We start from the raw sequence: 24,658 nt of genomic DNA, 5'->3' as shown, positions 1-24,658 counted from the left end.
TAGTGTCATCATAGAGATTTGTCAAAAAATGTAAATAATACAACTGCCTTATTATTCACCAATTCTACCTATGAGTATAACCACGTAAAATCAGTATCTCAAGAAGATTGTGCGCCCCTATATATATCGCAGCATTATGCACATTTGCCAAGAAAATAAAAACAAACTAAATGCCTGCTTTGATGAATAGATTTAAAAATGCCTGTACAAACATACCATATACTATTACTAAGCCATGAAAATGATAAATATCCTGCCATTTCAACAACATGGATGGACATAGTAGGCATTATGCTAAGTAAAATCAGCCATTCCCAGAAAGATAAATACTGCTCTGGATAATTATTTTTAAAAACATGAATTTACAAAAATAAAGAGTACAACAGTGGTTTCCAGGATATAGAGTCAGAAAAAATGAGGAGATGTTTAAGGGTAAAATCTTTTAGTTATAAGATGAATAGATCTTGGAGATCTATTGTATGGCAACATGATTAGAGTTATTAATAATGTATATGCTTAAAATTTGTTAAGACCATAGACCTCACTCTTAATAAATGTTCTCACTATAATTAAATGGTAAATATGTGAGATGATAGAACAGTTTATTACCTTAATTATATTGTGTTACTATTTATACACACATCAGATCACTACAGTGTGTACAATAAATATATACAGTTATATGATTATTATTTGTGGAAACTTCCACCCATTAAACACCCCACACACAGAAATGTATACACACATACACACATATGAATGACACAATTCTGATGCTACTAAACAGGGGGAAATTATGGAATATAAGTTATCAAAATATTATGAATCAATTGGGAGTATAAGTATATTCATGTATATGAAGCACTGAATGAAACAGTATATTTAGGAATTCTATAAGGGAGCATGCAAAATAAACTATATTATAGTTTTGGTATTTGGCTATAATAAAGTTGAAAATGTACTCTTATTTATACTAGAAAAAAATTATTTAGAAGTGAAATAACATTAGAATTTTTAAATTTAGGCAGAGGTTATGCATTTGCACAAAATTAGTGAGCCTGACTTTCTGTAGAATTGTCTCTGAAAACTTAGAATTGGAAATCATGATGCATAAAATATGACTATCTGTCCCTAGTGTTTCTGGTATTACAGAAACAAATCTAAATATCTCCACAGTTCCCCTTTACACATTTCAGAAATGAGGCATCAGAAGGAACTTAAAACATGGAGCTGGGGATGGAGGATCACACCTATAATCCCAGCAATTTGAGGCCAAGCAAAAAGGATCACTTGAGGCTGGGATCTTAATACCAGCCCTAGTAACATAAGGAGATTCCATTTTTACCAGAAAATAATAATAATAATAATAAATGGCTGGCCATGGTAGCTCATGCCCATAGTTATAGCTACTTGGAAGACAGAGGTTTTAGGATCCCTGGAGCCCAGATGTTTGAGTTTGCAGTGAGCTATGATCAGTCCCTGTACACAAGCGATGGCAGGAGAGCAAAACCCTGTCAAAAGATGGTTCGATGTAGTGGTCTTCAAAATATGCACAGATAGTCCCATAACTCCTAAACAATAGAAATGCTGATAGATAATGGAGTCCCTTATAAGCCATGAAAAGAAGTTTGGTTCTCACTGACTTCTAAGAATGATCACTTCATGGGTAGAGTTCTTTGAGAGTTTAAGAGCCTGGGACAAAACATGTCCTTATGGAAAATAAAGAGCAACATACACAGGCTTTTAAAATTCATTTCCAACAGGGCAGAATATTCCAAGACATTTTTTAATATCTGCCTTCTTCCTTGAGCTTTGACTCTCCAACATTCGTTAATCTGCTTCACTGAATCACACCTACCTGGATATTTAGCTGTTGTTTCCTCTTTATTCATAATCCAGGGCTCTATCCTTTGCTCCAGGCATGTGATCAGCTCTGGCTTTGACTCAGCAAGACCTGTTTCATTAGAAAAGTTTTACATGACTCTAGTTGAAGACTTTCCAATTACTAATGCAGTACTATCCTTAGTAGAGAGAACATTAGAGAAGATTCTAGAAAATTCCTTTCCAACATATTGCTTTCTCACAGACCCTGTAGAATAATAAAAAATTGAACTAATTTATGACTAGAGCACCAATTCCCACTAGCACCAAATAAATAAGAGGTGGAAATTCTATTCCAAGGTGCAGACAACAATTATATACCCTGATTTTTAGAGTAACCACTAATCTAGTGTGAAATCCCAACAAAGGGAAAGGTTCAAGATAACATGAGACATCTAATGATTTTATTTTATGGACCAAAATCTTCAAATTTTCTTTAAAAGCATGGATATAAAATTCATTCATGTTGCTTTCCACAGAGGTTGAACTAGTTTGCAGTCCCACCAGCAGTGTAGGAGCGTTCCTCTCTCTCTGCATCCACACCAACATTTGCTGTTTGGGAACGTTTGGATTACATTGAGAACTTTTAAATAAGTAAACGTATATACACATACATACATACATATGTTGAGAATGTAGAGAAATTGAAATGCTGCCATGTTATTCTGAACCTTGGATTCTAATATTATACAACATAGACATAGAACAGATCAAAAATTAAAAATACATTAAGAATAAAATGATTTGCATTTCCCTGATGATCAGAGATGTTGAGCATAGTGCAATAAGATATCATTTATCTCTAGTAAGAATGACCTTCCAGTAAAAAGTCCCCAAACAATAAATATTGGCATAGATGTGGAGAGATAGGAACACTTCTACACTGCTAGTGGGACTGCAAACTGGTTCAGCTTCTGTGGAAAGCAATATAGAGATACTTCAAAGCGATACACGTAGATCTACCATTTGATCCAGCAATTCCACTACTGGGCATCTACCCATAAGATCAAAAGTCACTTTATGAAAAAGACACCTGCACTCGAATGTTTATAGCAGCACAATTCACAATTGTGAAGCTATGGAAACAACCCAAGTGCCCATCAATTCATGCGTGGATTAATAAAATTTGCTATATGTATACCATGGGATACTATTAAGCTTTAAGAAACAATGGTGATATAGCACCTCTCATATATTCCTGGATACAGCTGGAACCCATTCTACTAAGTGAAGTATCTCAAGAATGGAAAAACCAGCACCACATGTACTCACCAGCAAATTAGTATTAACGGATCAAAACCTAAGGGGACACATATGAGTAACATTTATCAGGTGTCAGGAGAGTGGGAGGGAGGGAGGAGGAGGGGATGGGTGTATACAACCACAACGAGTAAGATGTGCAATGTTTGGAGGATGGACATGCTTGAAACTCTTACTCAAGGGGGGAGGGGGGCATGGGCAATATAAGTGACCTTAAGACTTGTACCCCCATAATACACTAAAATAAAAATAAAAAAAATAAAATTCATTCATGTAAAGTAGAAACCTTTAAGAAACTATCAATAAAAAAAGTAATGGCCTTAATGTGGAATATGAATTCTGTATATAAGTGATCCTCACCAAGGGAGACCAGGTTTCCATAGTTCTCCAACATCACATCTCTATACAAATTCCGCTGAGCATTGTCAAGGCATGCCCACAACTCTGGAGAGAATTCTACAGCCACATCCCTGAATGTCACCAGCTCCTGTAAAAAGACACATATTTCCCAAGTGGTCATAGAGAGAGTTCTTAATTTGACTGCAAGCAAAATGAGTTATGAGAACTGTTTCTGACATATGAGTGACTGCAATTATCCAATAAGATAATTTTTAGCACATTGATATTCTTGAACATATTCTCTTATCCGCTGGAATGAGGATCACAAAAGATGTATGAAAAAGTGTGCACATGATTATGCTTTGGATGATAAATCATTGAATACACAATTAAGGGCCTTACAACAGTAATATAAATTTATGGGTGTTATATTTACATCACATTGATAAATTGTGCATATTTCTCACATAGAGAAACATAGTGAGTTAGAAAGTATCACCTAATTTTTACGAGTACAATGAAGAACTAGAGATTTTGTTAAAATACATATTCTGATTCAGGAGATCTGGGGTGGGGTCTGAATCTCTGCATGGCACATGATATAACTGCTGATATCAATGCTTCTTGCCTAAGGAGAGTATGTTGTCAACATCCAGTAAAAGGTAGAATTTATCTCAGTTCATCAGAACAGAACACAGATGATAGCCCTCATTTTTCAAAGCAAGCTACAAGAAGAAAGGGGAGCTTCCAGATTAAATATGATCCTTCATGCACATCACTCAGTAAATCTCCATGAGACACTTAATGATAAAGAGAAAAAAAACACAATTAACTTTATATGGGAACAATCTCTCAGAGAGCATCTTAAGCAAGTGAATGTAATTAATATCACTTTAGTGGGACAAATTGTTGTTAGGCATCATTGCAAAGAGTAGAATACAAAATCACCGCTGGGATAGTAGTGGCCAACAATATGTAACCATGAAAATTCATCAGTTGTATGCAAATTTCAGATACAGATGTTTCCCATGTTTTGTTATCTTTAATAATGTATGTAAATACTTTAGCATCACACAGAGTAAGTCTTCTATTTTCCTTTTTTTCCATAATTTCCTGGTTATCCTACACAATCAATGCTATCCTCTTCCTAAATTCTCCTAATGATATTTTATGTATAGCTGATAAAGCAACCAGATAAAACTTTGAGAGTACATGTTCCCCCTCTTCACTCAAATTCAAAGACTATATCCAATGCCCAACAGGAATTTCAGACATCCACACTATACTATCTTGACCTGTCACAATGGGAACATTTTCATATTACATATCATACAGTTCTTATAAAATCGGGTTATTGTATTAGGAAGCTTCTGGGCGAGAATGTAGAGTAGGCTCTGTTATATAGGAAGGAAGGATTTTCCAGAGCTTCTTGACTATCATAAGAAAAAAAAATGTACTTACAAACTTCTTAGGCATACACAACAAAAGTAAAAAAATAAAGGTTTACAAGTTCAAAAAACTGAAGTTCTACATGACTTTCTAGGAGAAACAGTGGGCACAACCTCTAATCTGGGACACACTTACTTGAAAACCAGCCATTTCTTCTTCCTCTTCTCCTACTCTGAAATTTCTTTTCAGCTGAGATTTTGTAAAACAATTAGAATTAAATGTTGAGACTGCACTTAAAGGAGTGAGCACAATTTCATCCCTTGTTTCCACCACATTGACAAGCAGGAGGAACATAAAATGCAGAAGGGCTACACTCAATTACTCTTGCTCACAGTAAAGAGTCAGCTATGATCAGCTCATTCATGGAGACCAAAATGTGAGGTTCTCCTGTTTTTTATTCTGGTTACCTTCCCCGGCTACAGGTGCCAGGAGTTTCTGCTACAGGAATGGGAATCTGACCACAGTGATCTGCCTCTAACAAGCCCTAGAGAGCAGAACCTGTGACTTTCCTCTACAACAAAGGCTAAACCCAATTCTCATGAATATATGCAGGAATCCTAATGCTTGACCTGTTATCAAATTAGAATTAGTTGGGGCACAATTAAAACCACATGGATGTTCCCATCAAGCCCAACAGGCAGGTGATGGTGTTTCTTCAATCTAGCCAGGTTATCCTAATTGAAAGCCTAGCTGAAAGGTAATTACCTTAAATTTGTGTCTGAAACATCAATGTGAATATAAATCATGTGGTACTGTAGGCCTCATTCTAAGAATTGTGGTCTGCTGGGGTGGAAGGGGCACATTAATTGGGTTCTTAGCCATGTCCCTTTTAGTGCTGATGTTGCTCAACATAGATCCATTATTGGTAGCACTCAGTAGAGACAGCAAGCACAGCATGCATACTGCCTTTTGCCCAACACTCATCACAGCATATACTTAATATGCATATGAAGAGCAGCATAATGCAATGTCTACTGAGCATGTCCTATGTGCTCAGAAGTATGGTTTGTTGCACTGTGTAGAAGCCTTTACATTGTGTGATTTAATCCTCATTATACAAGAAAAGGTGAGTAATAAGTGTTCAATAATTTACAGAAACATTTAGATGTGGTGCCAGCCTTTCTTTTCTCCTCATGCAACTATAATATGACACTACACAAGATCTGGAAGATTGTTTACAGTTATCCCTAATAGGTCTTTTCAACGTCCGCTTACAATTCCATGTTGATCTCTTACACTGCAGCATATTTCTCCCCAGAGATTTTGATCCATCCTCAGTCCAAAGCGTGTCCCTGTCTTGCAAATTCCAGGTTGAGGCCAGGTTTAGTTTGGATCAAATTTGTGTATTCTTTGCTTTTACAGAGAGGGAAGGAAAACAGGAAGAGAAATTCCTCTTTGGAAGCTGCTCTAATGCATCCTGAGGAACCTCAGACCTTGGATTCAGAGTTCAGAGCTGCAGATTTAGGCCTCTAGAGAGGCATGAATTCAGTAGGGCTCACTGCCCATTTCCTTGCATTTGGGCAAGAATTGAAGGCAGAAAGGGAGTTTATGTGTCCAATTCATTGTGCATAATATTGTTCCCATTTGTGTTTGAGACCGATGGTATCTGAATCCATATAAGTTCTAAAGATGTGAGATGCATTTACAGAAAGGATAGAACTACTAATTATTATCCTATGAGAGTGTATTCAGGAGAATCTGGTCTAACTATACTCCAGAGGGACAGTAGACACCAAAGAGGTCTAGAGAACTCACTGTGTTCAGATGTGGGGACAGTGAAGCTCTCTGCTGCAGACTTGCTGGTTACAGACTGGAAGCTCAAGACGGAATCTAGTGTTCAAAGCCCTTCTACTTTAGAAGTGGTGGGTACATTTTATGTTTATGTTGCAGTTTTAATTCTGGAAAGTGTTCAGGAAGTATTAATAGTAAAGAGTATCAAACTAAGAAAACCACTCCACAAAGGTAAAAGAGAATTAAAAGAAACCCTTTTATTACTCAAATCACAATGTGATGTGCACAGTGCCAATACACTGAGAGATTGCAAAGGGACACATAAAGTTGTTCCTGTACATAACTAAGCATATCCTAACTTTTACATAAATGTTATCTAGATGAATAATAATTAGCTTTGAAGAAAGAAGTCTAGACAGCCCTATTTGTCCTAAACAGTGCACCATAAACTTACTGGGTAATTAGTGAGACTTTTTTTTGATAATTGGTTAAATTCCAATAAAAAAACAAGCTTCTGAAATTAATACAGGAGGAGATAATTTTGCAACTTAAAGGTAGGTGCTCACTGCACTTTGGATCCCATCTTCAGATGGAAATTGTGGGATAGGGAGCTATTTTCCTTGATAACTGAAATTTCTTTTGAATAAGCTGAATCAATTACACCTAAATGTATTAATACTCCTTTTCATGTAACAAAAATATGACCAAATTATTAATATTAATGTGCCTGTTGGACCAGGACAAATAATGGCAAATTCTTAAAAGTTTTTTCAGCAGCCAGGTGATCCCCTTCCTCCATAAGGTGTCATTGGCGTGCGGTGGTGGGGAGCTGGTGCCGGGCTGCCTGGCTGAGCACAGCCACAGCATTGGTGGCTCAGCAGCCATGGCAGCGGTGGCACCATGCACTTTAATTTTGCTGGGCATAAAGCCGCTGGCATTTAGATTTAACATTATTAAAAGCCAATATATGTCAAACCATATTTCTTAAATTAGGAGGACTAATCATTTCTTGCACCATATGTTTCTTACAATCTAGCAATAAAATCTACATGAGTTTCATTAACATTTTGTTTAACATTTATATAGGAAGCTACAGTCTAAGAGAAGCTATCTTTTTCCATTCTTTAATACAGCACTGTTGAATTTGAGAAATAGCTTGATCATCATATTTTAGTTAAGCATTAATATCAAACCAAATTTCCTGTCCCATCATTTGTGCCATCAATTTTTACCGGTGGGTCCGTGGACTCATTTAGCTAGGGTTTCTGACATATCTAATCCCTGCACTAAGCGGTGAACTTTAAAAATTTACACGGAGATATAATGGTTCGCACAAGAGATTTCCAAACCCAAGGAATTAATCTTTCCATTTGAGCCAATTCTTTAAACGAGTTATTGGTGTAAAGAGTTTGTGCTGACCGGGTGCAGTGGCTCACACCTGTAATCCTAGCACTCTGGGAAGCTAAGGCAGGAGGATCACTCAATGTCAGGAGTTTGAAACCAGCCTGAGCAAGAGCAAGACTGTGTCTGTACTAAAAGTAGAAAGAAATTAATCAGCCAAATAAAAATATATAGATAAATCAGCAGGGCATTGTGGCATATGGCTGTAATCCCAGCTACTAGGGAAGCTAAGGCAGAAGGATTGCTTGAGCCCAAGAGTTTGAGGTTGCTGTGAGCTAGGCTGATGCCATGGCACTCTAGACTGGGCAACAGAGTGAGAGTGCTGTTTTTGTCATTCCACCTGTCATTCATAAACAAGGGAACTCTGATATTTACCAACAGATTAATAATGCAGCACAGAACAGGAAAGGGGCTTTAACAATTTTATTTGAAGCTAAAGACGCCTGTTCTTCCTAGTGCTGATGATTATGTTATGAAACAGACTAAAGATGTATGTGGTGCTCACTGTCTCTTCTCTGGCCACTGTGAACATAGAAAGCAGGATTGCATCCAAAATCACTAATGAAATTTTCAATCAAAAAGCAGCTATGATCCATGAGATTCCTCTAGAGAGAATGACCGAATCGTTTGTCAAAGTTAGATGACTAAAAATGAGAACTGTGCACTGTTTACTACACTCACTAAAATAAAGGAAAATAAAGTCATGTAAAATAAATTCTCTAGATTGAAATATCAGATAAATAGTATTCCAAATATTTTAAATACACAGAAATAATTCTATTATATTCTAACCCTGAAAATACACACTCATAAGTAGATTCTAGATGGATGCATATGTTGTACTATAAGTACTTTATAGAAAATTAAATTCAAACTTCTTTATTTACCCAAACTCTCTATTAAGAGATTGCCAGATTCTCATGTTTCTTTATATAGTACTTACTGTATGCATCACACATTTATGCTTTACTTATTGAAATTATTTTCATATTTATGGCATTATATGTTAGGATCTAATAACAGTTTGCTTTTACAAAGCAAACAATACTGAGTTCTTGATTTAATCCTCTGGCATTCAGAATTGTATATCTGTCTTTGTTCTTAAGGCTCTTACTTTAAGCTTAGGATTCTGAATCTCTCTAATCTTAATTAAGTAATCAGAATACTGCATGTATAGCCAATAAATTCCCTCAAATTCTATAGTTAAATGTTTTTCACCAAATTAAATTAATTCTACAATTCTCATCAGAACATTTAAAGTATTATGTGAACTCTCAGCAGGTGAGTACAACAGTGAGAATATTGTAGCCCAAGTGCAGGCAGAAAAAAGAATGGCATAGATACATTTGTAGAAGGAAATGAAGATAAAAAGAGACCAAAAAAAAAAAAAAAAAAAAAAACCACTAGAAATAATTAAGAAATGAAAGAAGCTGAATTCCCACTGATAAATTCTGAGAGTTGTTTGTTCTGCAGGTCTCATCACTCCACATGAAAATCAGTGACATTTTTCACCCTGGACATTTCAATCTCTTACCTGGAGCCGCAATTAAATTTTATAAAAATCATTCTTATAATTGCAGAGTAGGTCATATATACAATAAATACAAACTTTCAATTAATAAAATAATATATTAAGCCTAGCATGAGTAATAACCGTGTAAGAACAGAAGATAGGCATGGGCAGGTTCTGAATTAGAGACTTTAGAATTTTAAACAAATTCATTCAACATAAAGCAAAAAAAATTGCTCTCAGAGTCTGTGGAGTTTGCTAGTGTATTCTGAACAATTATGAAATTAACTATTTTTCTCAATATTTCTACTTTTCTTTTCAAAATAAGTATACATCCATATTCACACAAACATAATTACTTACTCTATAAATCTACTGCAACCAAAGTTCATCTTATACGTGATGCATTTGTGTATTTGATTCAGTATAAATAAAAAAGTGTGTTTATTTCTGTTTAACTGGCCAGACGGGTGGCATGTTGAAAGAAAAACGTAGCATAAAATGTAACAAGTACTCATTCAGTGTTCAGAAATATATGGCTTTTCATTAAGTGGACAAACTTTATTATAAGCATTACAGTGACAATGAATTATAAAAATAATAAAAAATAAAACTTGTGGGAACATTATTCTTCAAAGAATTAGAAATTTGAAGCCACTGAAAAAAGATCACAAACGATTTAATTTTACTGTGTAACCCAATAGTACATTTTTACAATCCATTGCCTCCAACTTTGAGTAACATGGAATAGGTTAATGTTGGTAACAAACTAACAGTTCATTCAATCTACAACACGTTTGACACAACAAAAACCTTTTTTAATTTAATAAGACAAATTAGGTTTACATGTAATCTAAAAATATTTAAAAATTCACTGTTTCATTATTCGAATGTACAATTAGTAAAACAAATTACTTGTAATATTGTCATTGTTTTATTCTGATTTTAATGAGGATATTAATCTGTATACCTACATCATATATCACTTGAAATACTGTTAGAAGTCTACCACACAGCACCTCTCCATTTCATACATCTTACATTTCAGTGATTTTAGTTTTCTATGGAAAAGTATATGAATGATATGTACTTAATACACAAAGACTTCTAATAACTGTGATGTAGCTATCATTAACCATAGACATTCACATACACACTAAAAATGAAGCATAGCATCTACTGTTTTTAAAGTTGAATAACATCAGTATTTCCTTGTCAAAGGTTGCAAAAAAATTATAATTTATTGCATTTGCATATCACCCTGATGAGAAAGTATATTTTACACATCATTATAATTTTCAAAAAATCTCTCATTTTTAAAACTGATATAAAAATAATTTATCTAACTATTTTAACAGAGTTATTCTCTATACTCAACAACCTGGTTTAAAGAAATGTTTAAATGTGTTAGTGCCTCAGCACATTTTCCTGTGAGTCCTCTGATATCTCTTTAGACTTAATATTGATTATATGTGTTCTGAAATTTATTATATCTGTAAAGGAGGTTTAAGTATCAGTTCTTTGTTGTTCTCTAAGGTATACCTTTTTCATAAATATTTGTTCACATTCATTATATTTGTAAGGTTTCTATCTATGAAAATTTTTGTGATGTTGAGCAATGTTTCAGAAAATATTGGAGAATTAATTTCAGTGAAAGTTCTCCCATGTCTAATAAAATCTCTGTCATAACTCAAGATATTGTTGGCACTCTACATTATTATTGTTTATATAAGTACTGTTGTGCATTTTAAAGCTAATATTTTGGGAAAGTACTTCCAAAGTCATTGCATTTATCTCCCTTATATCTAGTATGATTTCTTTGATGATAAGTAAGATTGGAGCAGTTATTAAAGACTGTCACAATTTTCATTTATACAATTTTTTTCTGTTATGAACTCTTTCATATAGATTAAGGTGTGAGCACTGGATAGAAGCTTTGCCACAATCCTCAAATTTGTAGGGCTTCTCTCCATTATGATTTCTTTTATGAAGAGTAAGTGTTGAGCACCGGGCAAAGGCTTTGCCACATTCCTCACATTTGTAGGGTTTCTCTCCTGTATGAATTCGTTTATGTCGATTGACATGTCCAATCTTGTTAAAGGCTTTGCCACATTCTTCACATTTGTAGGGTTTCTCTCCACTGTGAATTCTTTTATGTTCAGTAAGGTGTGTGCTCTGGGTAAAGGCTTTGCCACATTCTTCACATTGGAATGGTTTCTCTCCACTATGAATCCTTTTATGTTCAGTAAGGTGTGTGCTGTGGATAAAGGCTTTGCCACATTCTTCACATTTGTGGGGTTTCTCTCCACTATGAATTCTTTTGTGTAGAGTAAGGGTTGAGCACCAGGTAAAGGCTTTGCTACATAACTCACATTTGTAGGGTTTCTCTCCTGTGTGAATTCGTTTATGTCGATGGACATGTCCAATCTTGTTAAAGGCTTTGCCACATTCTTCACATTTGTAGGGTTTCTCTCCAGTATGAATTCTTTTGTGTAGAGTAAGGGTTGAGCACCGGGTAAAGGCTTTGCCACATTCTTCACATTTGTAGGGTTTCTCTCCTGTATGAATTCGTTTATGTCGATGGACATGTCCAATGTTGTTAAAGGCTTTGCCACATTCCTCACATTTGTAGGGTTTCTCTCCACTATGAATTCTTTTGTGTTCAGTAAGATATGTGCTCTGGGTAAAGGCCTTGCCACATTCTTCACATTTGTAGGGTTTCTCTCCTGTATGAATTCGTTTATGTCGATGGACATGTCCAATGTTGTTAAAGGCTTTGCCACATTCCTCACATTTGTAGGGTTTCTCTCCACTATGAATTCTTTTGTGTTCAGTAAGATATGTGCTCTGGGTAAAGGCCTTGCCACATTCTTCACATTTGTAGGGTTTCTCTCCACTATGAATTCTTTTATGTTGTGTAAGTTTTGTGCACTGGGTAAAGGCCTTGCCACATTCTTCACATTTGTATGGTTTCTCTCCAGTATGAATTATTTTATGTCGAGTTAGGGTTGAGCACCAGGTAAAGGCTTTGCCACATTCTTCACATTTGTAGGGTTTGTCTCCTGTATGAATTCGTTTATGTCGATTGAGGTCTCCAATCTTGATAAATGCTTTGCCACATTCTTCGCATTTGTAGGGTTTCTCTCCACTATGAATTCTTTTATGTTGAATAAGGTGTGTGCTCTGGGTAAAGGCTTTGCCACATTCTTCACATTTGTATGTTTTCTCTCCGTTATGAATTCTTTTATGTTGAGTAAGGATTGAGCAATGGGTAAAAGCTTTGCTACATTCTTCACATTTGTAGGGTTTCTCTCCTTTGTGAATTCTCCTATGTATAGTGAGATTTGTGTAGCAGTTAAAGGGTTTTCCACATTCTTCACACTTGCTGGGTTTGTCTATAGTGTGAAATTTCCTATGTCCAAGAACTTTTGAGCTGTGCATAAAAGGTTTGCCATATTCATTATGTTTGAAACTTTTCTCTCCAGTATGTCTTATCTTAGGTTTATTTAGATTTGAGGACTTGCTAAACATTTTTATACATTTATAACCTTTCAAGATTTTCCTATTGTTACCTGACAAACATTGGATAAGACCATCATAACCTACTTTCTGCCTCTTACACTCATCAACACACTCCCAGTCTTTTCTTAAAAGTACATTTTCCTGGTCAAAGCTTCCGCATAGTCTTATTATTGATATCTGGAATGAATGTTTTATGCCCTGCTCTGGCATTGGGTCTTCAGTGCAATGGGAAGAGATTTCTGAAAGAAATGAAAATAACAAAGTATCTCACTAGTTATACTTAGGTAAATATACTTCATAATTTTAATATACAAAACTATAACAAGCACATTAGCAAGAAAGTGCAATAGAATACCATAGTCTTACTTCCATCATAGATGTATGACCTTCAAAATATATTTGCAAACATGATTCATTGAGAAGTCATAAGTGATAATATTTCATGGCACCCCAGATGAGTATGACACCAAGAACCATATGGAAGGGAAAGGAACATTTGTTTTATTTACCCAGCAAAACTCTTCCTCCCCACTGATACAGAGTTCTCACTTTAGCAGTAAAATTCCATTTTCTGGATTCCCTTTCAAAAGAGAGTCAAACCAATGGCACATGTGTCCATACATCTGGTTTTTGATGGCCTTTGAATGTCTGGTTTCTGTCTTCCAAGACAATTACATAACATTCTGGGAAAGATATGCACATATCAAAAATAAAATTCTGCTGTATTATATTGATGGTGCAAAAACATTTAATTATGCTATCAAATTTGAAAGACAAAGTAAAAATGATCATTCCCACATGCTAATTGACATAATGTAAAGAGACGTAATTACTGACATCTATATCATGAAGTTGAGGGCAGATATAAATATTATGAATTTTTATGGACAATTGAAGTTAAGTAGTCACGAGTTTAACATAAGTTGCAACTTCAAAAATTTTAGGTAATTCTCACAGTGAACACCAGAAAAATGTTTAAAGCAATACAAAAATGAAGGTGGCCACAGAAGCAAAATATATCACTAAAATTCAGTGAGGTGGAATGAGGAGAAAAGGAGTGGAAAGAAAGACTAAATAGTGACAAAAGTTAAATAAACAATTAATATTAGGGCTATTTTGAATCCGTCCCTTTTAGACAATTATGCAAATATTTATGTACTAGTATTTCTACTCAGAAGACACAGTTAAATAAAGAAATTAAAAAGTCCAACTCTATTCTCTCTAAAGAGACTTGACTTCATATCTGGTGAAAGCAATAGACAAAAAGTGACAGGAAATAACAAGACATACCATGAAAATGCTCAGCATACAAGAGCAGTGGAGTTCAAAATTATATTAGGCACATGACTTTTGAAGTGCAAAATGTTATAGTTTATAAAATATACTTTAAGTCAAAACTGCCATAAGAGATAAACAAGGACATTTAATATAAAAATAGGTCTTTCACTGAGAACCCTTTAAATATAATAGATATATCTGATATCTATCTATATCTCACATAAAGGTTCTCAAATATATAAAAAGCATTGACACAATTGAAGCAAGAAATGGACATAAAAATAATAGGATAGCATGGTATTCCACTTTCAATACTAATAAAGACAGTCAAATTACTAGTAAGAAAACAGGAGATTTGAAAACACTAGAGAGCAACAAGACCTCACACATATATAGAGAACACCCTGTGAAATAATAACAGAATATACAATATTCTTGATAGCTCATAAAAATTCTTCCTACAAAATCTACCTGTTCAGACACAAAACATGTCTTAACCAATATTTGAAAATTGAAATTTTACACAATTTCTGATCAGAATGAAATGAAACTGTAGATAAGTGACACAAAAAACACAGAGAAATTCAAAAGCATAGGAAAATAAACAACATACTCTTGTACATGTTCTTGTTCAAGGGAAGACGACCTAATGTTGTGAAGATGTCCAAAGTGATCTACAGATTAAATACAATTCCTTTCAAATTCTCAATTTCATTTTTTCAAAAATAGAAATAGCAAACCCCAAAATAATATGAAATCTCAAGAGACCACAAAGATGTGAACAATCACCAAAAAGAGAAGCAATGCTATAGGTACCACACTTACTCATTTTAAAACTTTAAAAATGTATACTTTGGAGTACTATTCAGCTATAAGAAACAACACTAATATAGCACCTCTTGTAATATCCTGGATAGAACTGAACCCCATTATCCTAAGTGAAGTATCCCAAGAATGGAAAAATAAGCACCACATGTACTCACCAGCAAATTGGTTTCACTGATCAACACCTAAGTGGACATATAGGAATAACATTTATTGGGTGTCGGGCACGTAGGAGGGGGAGGAGGGGATGGGTATATACAAACATAATGAGTTTGATGTGCACCATCTGGGCATGGACACACTTAAAACTCTGACTCCGGGGTGAAGGCAACACACATAACCTAAACATTTCTACCCCCATGATATGCTGAAATAAAAATAGAAAAATAAAATAAAAGATACAGTAGTCAAAGAAGTTATCTAATGGAAGAGACACCTGGACCAATGAACGAGAAAGAAACACAAATAAGCTCTTGCATATATTGTAAAATAAAGAGTTCTATTCATATGCATATTTATTTCACCATAATTCACAAAAGTCAGTGGCTGATAGCAACCCAAACTGCCTTTGCCAAATGAACAGATAAATACTATTTGAAATGTAGAAATAATGGAGTATTTCTCAGTTTAAGAAAAAACAGATTCTCTAATAACATCCACAATATAGATAAACCTCGATGACAATATGCTTAATGAAACCTCAGTCACAATAAGACAGATGTATTTTGATTGTATGTATAGGATATTTCTAAGCTGTTACACTGCTAGGAACAGAAAACATAATGCTTTTTGTCAGCAGTTAGGCAATGGGCAAAACAGGTAGTTTTCTCATGTGTACTGAAATTCACATTTACTTAGTACATACATTCCAGACAATATAGTACATGATGATGTAAATATAGCTCACATGACTGATGTTAACAACTAAAAGTAATTAAGCTTTCAATTTTTGTGATTTTACAATAATTAAAATAAAAAGAATATCTTAAAGAGATACAGAGATGAACTTTTCAAAACTTTCTTACATATTACAAAATTGTTTTTTTAATTTCAAAATATTATGGGAGTAAATCATTTAGAATATGTATATTGCTTTTGCATCGACTGATCAGAGCTACAACTGTGCCCATCCACAGATCGTGTGCACCACACTCATTAGGAGTGGATTTTCCCAACACCTTCTCCCCCTTTCAACAGCCCAATACCCACTGAAATTTACTTCCATTTGTTCACATATGTGTTGATCGATTGGTAACAATTTGATAGGGACTATTTGGGGTGCTTGTTTTTCCATTCTTGTGATAGTTTACTTTAAAGAAAGGCCTCTAGCACAATCAAGGATAATATAAGAGGCTGTCATTTAGCCACTGAATTTGAGGCTCCGTAGTACTCCATGGTATACATATATCACATTTTATATTTATTTATAGATATATTTATATTAATGTATTTATAAGTACTAAGGATGTTTCTACCTCTTTGCAATTGTAAATTTTGATGTTATAAACATTCAAGTGCAGATGTATTTATTATAGGACGATGTTTTTACATTGGTTAGATAGCAAGTAGTGGGATTTCTGGATCAAATGGATGTTCTAAATTTAGTACTTTCCTGTGTCTCCATATAACTTTCCAGAGAGATTGTACCAGTTTGCAGTCCCACTAGTAGTATATAAGTCTTCCTACCTCTCTACATCCACACCTACACTTACTTTGGGCTTATTGATAAAAGCCATTTTCACTGGAGTAAAGAGATATCTCGCTTTGGTTTTCATTTGCATTTCCTTGATGAATAGAGATATACACACTTTTTTCATATGCTTCTTGGCCATAGTACATGTCCTTTTTAAAACTTTCTGTTCATATATTGGCACGCTTTTAATCAGGTTGTTTGATTTTATCTTACTGAGTTCCTGGACTTATGTATAAATTCTAGCTATTAGCAATATATTGAATATATAGCATGCAAATATTTTCTCCCATTCTCTAGGTTGTCTGCTTGCTCTAGTTATACTTTTAATGGCTGTGTGGGAACTTTTTAGTATGATGAGGCCTGATTTATTTATTTTTGTTGGTGGTGTGATTGATTTGGGGGTATTCTTCCTAAATTTTTTGTCTAGGCTTAAGTATGTAAGAGCATTTTCAACAGTTTCTTCTAAAATTCTATGGTTTTATGCCATAGGATAAAGTCTTTCATCCATTGTGAGTTGATTTTTGTGAGAGATGAGAGGTGTGGATCCTGTTTCACTCTTCTACATGTGGCTATCCAATTTTCACTGGACCATTTATTCAAAAGGGATTTCTTTCCCCTGTACACGCTCTTGTCTGCTATTCCATGGCTATATGAGGATGGTTTTATATCTGTGATCTCAGTTCTGTTCCTTTGTTCTATTTCCTGTTCTTGTGACAATGCCATGCTGTTTTGGTTACGATAGCCTTGTACTATAGCTGAAAGTCTAGTAAACGGATGCCTCTCAATTTGTTCATGTTCCTCAGTGTCGTTTTTGTTTTATGGGGCCTTCTCTTGTACCATATAAAGTATAGAATTACATTTCTAAATCTGTAAACAATGATGTTATTAGTTTAACACAAATTGTATTCAATCTGTAGATTACTTTGGGTAGTATAGATATTCTAACAATGTTGATTTTGCCTATCTTTGACCATGGGATGCTTTTCTGTATGTTTCTATTCTCTTCTATTTCCTTCCTCAGTGTTTTATAATTCTCCCTGTAGAAGTCCTTCTCATCCTTAGTAAATATATTCCTAAGTATTTCATTTGCTTTGTTTCAATTATGAAAGGCATTCATCTTTGATTTGGTTCTCAGTTTCACAGTTGTTGGCCTATGAGAAAGTTCCTGATTTGTGTACATTGACTTTGTAACCTGAGACTTTGCTGAACTTATGTATCAACTCCAGTAGCTTTTGGCAGACTCTTTGGTGTTTTCTGAGATCATTAATCTGTAAAGTGTGATGGTTTGACCTCTTCTGCTCTGATTGAGACTCCCTTAGTTTCTTTCCCTTGCCAGAAGCTCTGGCAATGATTTCCAGTACTATGTTTACAATAACTTAAAGGGATATATTATCTGTTTATAAGCAGGAATGCTTTCAAATTTTCTCTGTTCAGTGTGAGATTGACTGGGGGTTTGTCATATACGACCTTTATCATTTTGAGGTAAGTCCCCTCAATGCCTATCTTGTTAAGCATTCTTACACCAAAGAGGCCTGATTTTGTTAAATGCTTTTTCTGTATCTCTTGAGAGGATTATATGGTCTTTGTTTTTACTTTCCTTTTATGTATATAATTATATTTATGTATTTGCCTATGTTTAACCATGCCTACATCTCTCGGATGAAGCCCACTTAACCATAATAGATTACATCCTCAATATATAAAAATGACTACAACTCAACAACAAAAATGAATGACTTGATTAAATAATGGACAATGGATTGATCTGGCATTTCTGAAAAGCAGATATACAAATGGCCAAACAGAATTTGAAATGGTCCTCAAAATTATTAATCTTTAGAGAAATGCAAGCAACATCACAATGGGATATTACCTCACATCCATTACATTGAGAAGTTTTAAATAAGTAAATATATATACACATACATACATATGTTGACAATGTAGAGAAATTGAAATGCTCCCATGTTTTTCTCAACCTTGGATTCTAATATTATAAGACATAGACATGGAACAGATCAGAACTTAAAAATACATAAAGAATCATGAAAGTAAACAGACAACCTACAGAATGGGAGAAAATTTTTGCATCCTATGCATCCGATAAGGGACTGATAACTAGAATATACTTAAAACTCATGAAAATCAGGAAGGAAAAATCAAATAACCCCATTAAAAAGTGGGCAAAGGACTTGAACAGAAATTTTTCTAAAGAAGATAGAAGAATGGCTAACAAACATATGAAAAAATGCTCAACATCCCTAATCATTAGGGAAATGCAAATCAAAACCACAATGAGATATCACTTAACCCCAGCGAGAATGGCCTTTATCAAAAAATCTCCAAACAATAAATGCTGGCGTGGTTGCGGAGAGAGAGGAACACTCCTACACTGCTGGTGGGACTGCAAACTAGTTCAACCTCTGTGGAAAGCAATATGGAGATACCTTAAAGCAATACAAGTGAATCTACCATTTGATCCAGCATTCCCAATGCTGGGCATCTACCGAAAAGATCCAATGACACTCTACAAAAAAGACACCTGCACTTGAATGTTTATAACAGCACAATTCATAATTGCAAGGCTGTGGAAACAGCCCAAGTGCCCATCAATCCAAGAATGGATTAATAAAATGTGGTATATGTATATCATGGAGTACTATTCAGCTCTAAGAAACAATGGTGATATAGCACATCTTATATTTTCCTGGTTAGAGCTGGAACCCATACTACTAAGTGAAGTATCCCAAGAATGGAAAAACAAGCACCAGATATATTCTCCAGCAAACTGGTATTAACTGAGTAGCACCTAAGTGGACACATAGGTACTACAGTAATAGGGTATTGGGCAGGTGGGAGGGGGGAGGGGGGTGGGTATATACATACATAATGAGTGAGATGTGCACCATCTGGGGGATGGTCATGATGGAGATTCAGACTTTTGGGGGGAGGGGGGAAATGGGCATTTATTGAAACCTTAAAATCTGTACCCCCATAATATGCCAAAATAAAAAAAAAAAAGAATCAAATGAGCAATATGGTCGGGTGGAAAATATCCAGTTGTTTTATCCCAAAAAACAAAAATTTGGCAGCTATCCACGGAAAATTACATTTATGTGAATTTGGGGACTTAAATGGATGGTCATTAAACCATAGAGGTACCACAGATCTAGGAAGTCATTTTCAATATTCAGGTTCTCATCCAGTTGGCAAAATTAAGGACTCCTTGTCCTCACTACAGTCTATAACATGAGTCAACCAACAGGAATGCGCAGAGGTTCCAATGGTTCCCTGTGACAAAGTTGGAGTGGTACTGCTCATCCAGTGACTTTAGGAGAGACACACCTATGTGCAGCCATGAAGGCAGGCCTGTATTACTTGGTCTTGCTATCATCTGTGAAGCAGACCTGTGACTCTGCTACAGCAGTCTCAACTACAGTCCATGTCCAGTTTTCTTAGTATGTAGATCCACATGGTGAACTGAAGGGTAACTTCCAAGGTACTCATTAGTAGCCACACCCACCCACACAGCTGGTATCAGCCCCACCATATGCAGAGTCACTATACAACCAGGCCCTAATTGGTGTCATACAGATCAAACTCCTGAAGGAATGCAGTTTACCCAGAAACAAGAGAGGATTGAAAGTGGCCCAAGTGCTTCAGAACTAGCACACCAAACGCAGACTCCACTGCAGAGCAAGGGGCAGTCTTGTTACCGAGCTACAGCAACTATCCATTGAAAACCCAGAACCCTAAAGAAAACATCTTTACCTTCCAAAATCACTTTATAAAAACTGGAAAAGTAATCCTTCACATGCACAGATACCAATATAAAGATAATATGCAACGACTCTTAACACATCTATTTTATCATATTACTACAAGATCTAATCAGAAATTTTAGGCAACAACATAAGAAGAATCCACTCAAATTATAAACAGAAGAGTAAAACTAACACTGTTTGCAGATGACATTATCTATCAAAAACCATAAAGAAGATAGAAAAAAAATTATAAAGTAGTAAAACAACTCAGCTATTCACAGGACATAAAATTTACATACAAATATCAGTTGTTTTTCTATACACTAGCAAACTATCCATTAAGTAAAGAAAACACTGTCAATTACAATAGCATCTAGATAATAGATTTCTAAGATATAAATTTAACCAAGTGGTAAAAAAGATCCTTTGCACTCACTACTAGAAGATATTAATAAAGGAAATTGAATAAGACATGAGTAAATAGAAAGATATTATCCAAAACAATGCATACGTTCAATCCACTCCCTATCAAAATTCTAGTGGTATTACACATAGTATCAACAAAGAAATTCCTAATATTTGTACCATATCACAAATACTTTGATGAGCCAAAACAATGTTTAGAAAGAAGTGAAAAGGTTCTAGCATCACACTTTATGATTTTTAAGTGTATGTCAAGATGACAGTAATAAAAACAACAAAATATGAGTATTTAAAAAGCACAAAAAGGAAGAGAATGGAGAGCTCAGAAATTAACGGAAACATATAAGGTAACTAATCTTTATCTATGGCACTAGCAATGTGAATGTAGGAAGTATGGTGTCTTCAATGCTTGGTGCTGGAAAACTGGATACCCACAAACAAATTAATAAAAGTAGACTATTTTTTCTTACATGATACGCCAAAACTAACTTGAGATGTATTAAATATTTAAATGGTACACTTAAAACTGTAATGTTTCTTTAAAAAAAAAAGCATAAGTGAAAAGAAGAAATATGGGACAACCATGATATATGTCTTGAAATTTTGTTTTTTGTTTTTCTTTGGGGGGGATATATATGACAAAATAAGCACTGGAAAAAATATAAAAAATATGAGCTGCATCAAAGTTCAAATCCTCTGTACAGCAAGGAAAAGAAAAAAATAAGAAAACTTAAGATAGGAGAAAATATTTTCACACTTTATATTCTATAATATGTTAATGCCCAAAATATAAAGGAAACTCCTATTAATCAAAAGCAAAACAATATTATCTTCAACATCATTACCCAATCAAAAACAAGAAAAATATTGTGTAGATTTTTCTCACAGAAAACCTACAAGTTTACAACAAGCAACATGAAGAAAAACTCAGCATCACTACAACGTCATGCAAACACAAATCAAAATTTTTTTAAGGTATCCCCTCCCAACTGTTAATATGGGTAATGTCCAAAAGAAGAGACATAACAAGTGTGGGCAAGAGTGTGCAGGAAAGCAATCCCTGTACACTGTTATTGATTGTAAATTGGTACTGTCATCATAGAGATTCATTAACAATTGTAAAAAAGAGAATAGCCTCATCATCCATCAATTCTACTTATGAGTATAACCAAAGATGTAAAATCAGTATCTTAGGAAGATTCTGCACCTCCATGTATATCACAGCATTATGCACATGTGCCAATAAAATGGAAACAAACTAAATGACTGTTTATGATGAAAAGGCTAAAAAATGAGTATACAAACACATACAATAGAATATTATTAAGTCATAAAAATGATAAATATCCTGCCATTTCAACAACATGTATGGACATGGTAGGGATTATGCTAAGTAAAATAAGCCATTCCCAGAAACATAAATACTGCTATAGGTAATATAAAAAAGTTGAACTTATAAAAATAAATAGTACAACATTGGTTTCCAGAGTGCAGAGGCAAGAAAAGTGGGTAGATGTTTAAGGGAAATAACTTTTAGTTATAATTCTTGGAGAACTAATGCACAGCATCATGGTTACAGTTATTAAAAATAATTTATATACATGAAACTTGTTAATAACATAGACCTCACTATAAGTAAATGTTCTCACTATAAATAAATTATAAATGTGAGAGATGATGGATATGTTTATCACTTTAACTCTATTATTTTACAATGTATACACACATCAAATCATTACTGCATAAAAAATAAATGTATACAGTTATACAATTCTTATTTGTGTAAAAGTACACCTGTTAGACACACACACCACACACACAAATACACACACACACACATATATACGCACACATATGCACATAGGTATCACACATTCCTGATGGTACTAATTAGGGGAAAATTACAAAATATAAGTTATCAAAATATTATGTATCAATTGTGATTATAAACATATTTAGCAATTTGAAGCACTCAATGGGACAGTATGTTTAAGAATTCTATGAGGTGAGTATGCAAAATAAACTATATTACTGCTTGGAAACTATGGTCTAAAAAAGTTGTAATTTTACTCTTATTTTCTACTAGAAAAAAGGATATTTAGAAGTGAAATAACATTAGGTTTTCTTATGTTTAGGAAGACGCTATGTATTTGTATAAAATTAATGAGTCTGAATTTCTGTAGGATTGCCTCTGAAACCTTGGAATTGGAAATTATGATGCAGACAATATGAACATCTGTCCCTAGTGTTTCTAGCATGACTGAAACAAATCCTAATATCTCTAATATTCCACTTTATAAATTACAGTTATGAGGCAACAAAAGGAACTTAAAACATGGAGCTGGGTATGGTGGATCACACTTATAATCCCAGCACTTTGGGAGGCCAAGGAAAGAGGAACACTTGAGGCCAGAATCTTGAAACCAGCCCAAGCAACATAAGGAGACTCCATTTTTTTAAAAAAAAAAACTATTAATAACAAAAAATAGCTTGCAATGGTAACTCCTGAACATAGTTAGTCCTAGCTACTTAGAAGACTAAAGTAGTAGGATCCCTGGAGCACAGAAGTTTGAGGTTGCAGTGAGCTATGATCAGCCACTATACTCCAGAAGGGGCAACAGAGCAAAACTCTGTCAAAAGATGATTGAATGTAGAGGTCTTCAAAATATGTACAGATATTCTCATATCCCCACATGCAATAGAAATAGAGACAGATAATAGAGTCCCTTATAAGCCATGACAAGAAGTTTGGCTCTTACTGAATTCTAAGGAAAATCAGTGCATGGGTAGACTTTGTAGAGAGTTTAAGAGCATGGGACAGAAGATGTCCTTCTGTAAGTTAAAGAGAAACATACACAGGCTTCTAAAAATCATTGCCAACACAGCAGAATATTCCAAGCCACTTTTTAATATCTGCCATCCTCCTTGAGCTTTACCTCTCAAACATTTGTTATCTGCTTCACTGAATCACACCTACCTGGATATTTGGCTGTTGTTTCTCTTTCTTCATAATCCAGGGCTCTATGCTTTGCTCCAGACATGTGATCAGCTCTGGTTTTGAGACAACAAGACCTGTTTTATTAAAAAAAAAAAAAAAAAACAAATTAACATGACTCTTGCTGAAGTCTTTCCAATTATTAATGCAGTACTATCCTTAGCAGAGAGAACATTATAGAATATTATAGACATTCCTTTGCAAGACATTGTTTTCTCATAGACCTTGTAGGATGATAAAAAATTATTTCTAATTTGTGACTAGAGCATTAATTCCCACTAGCACTAAATAAATAAGAGGTGGAAATTCTATTCTAAGGTATGGGCAACAATTACATACCCTGATTTCTAGAGTAACCCCTAATCTAGTGTGAAATATACATATCAGCCCAAAAAAAGGAAATGTTCAAGATAACATGAGACATCTAATGAGTTCATTTTGTACACCAAAAATCGTCAAATTTTCTTTAAAAGCATTGATATACAATTCATTCATGTAAAGTAGAAACTTTTTAAGAAACTATCTACAAAAATAAATTAATGGCTTTAATGTGGAATAGGAATGGTGTATATAAGTGATCCTCACCA

This window comes from Microcebus murinus, chromosome 31, assembly GCF_040939455.1.
Source record: "Microcebus murinus isolate Inina chromosome 31, M.murinus_Inina_mat1.0, whole genome shotgun sequence".
Classification (NCBI taxonomy): Eukaryota; Metazoa; Chordata; class Mammalia; order Primates; family Cheirogaleidae; genus Microcebus; species Microcebus murinus.
Note: the sequence above shows the minus strand (reverse complement) of the source record.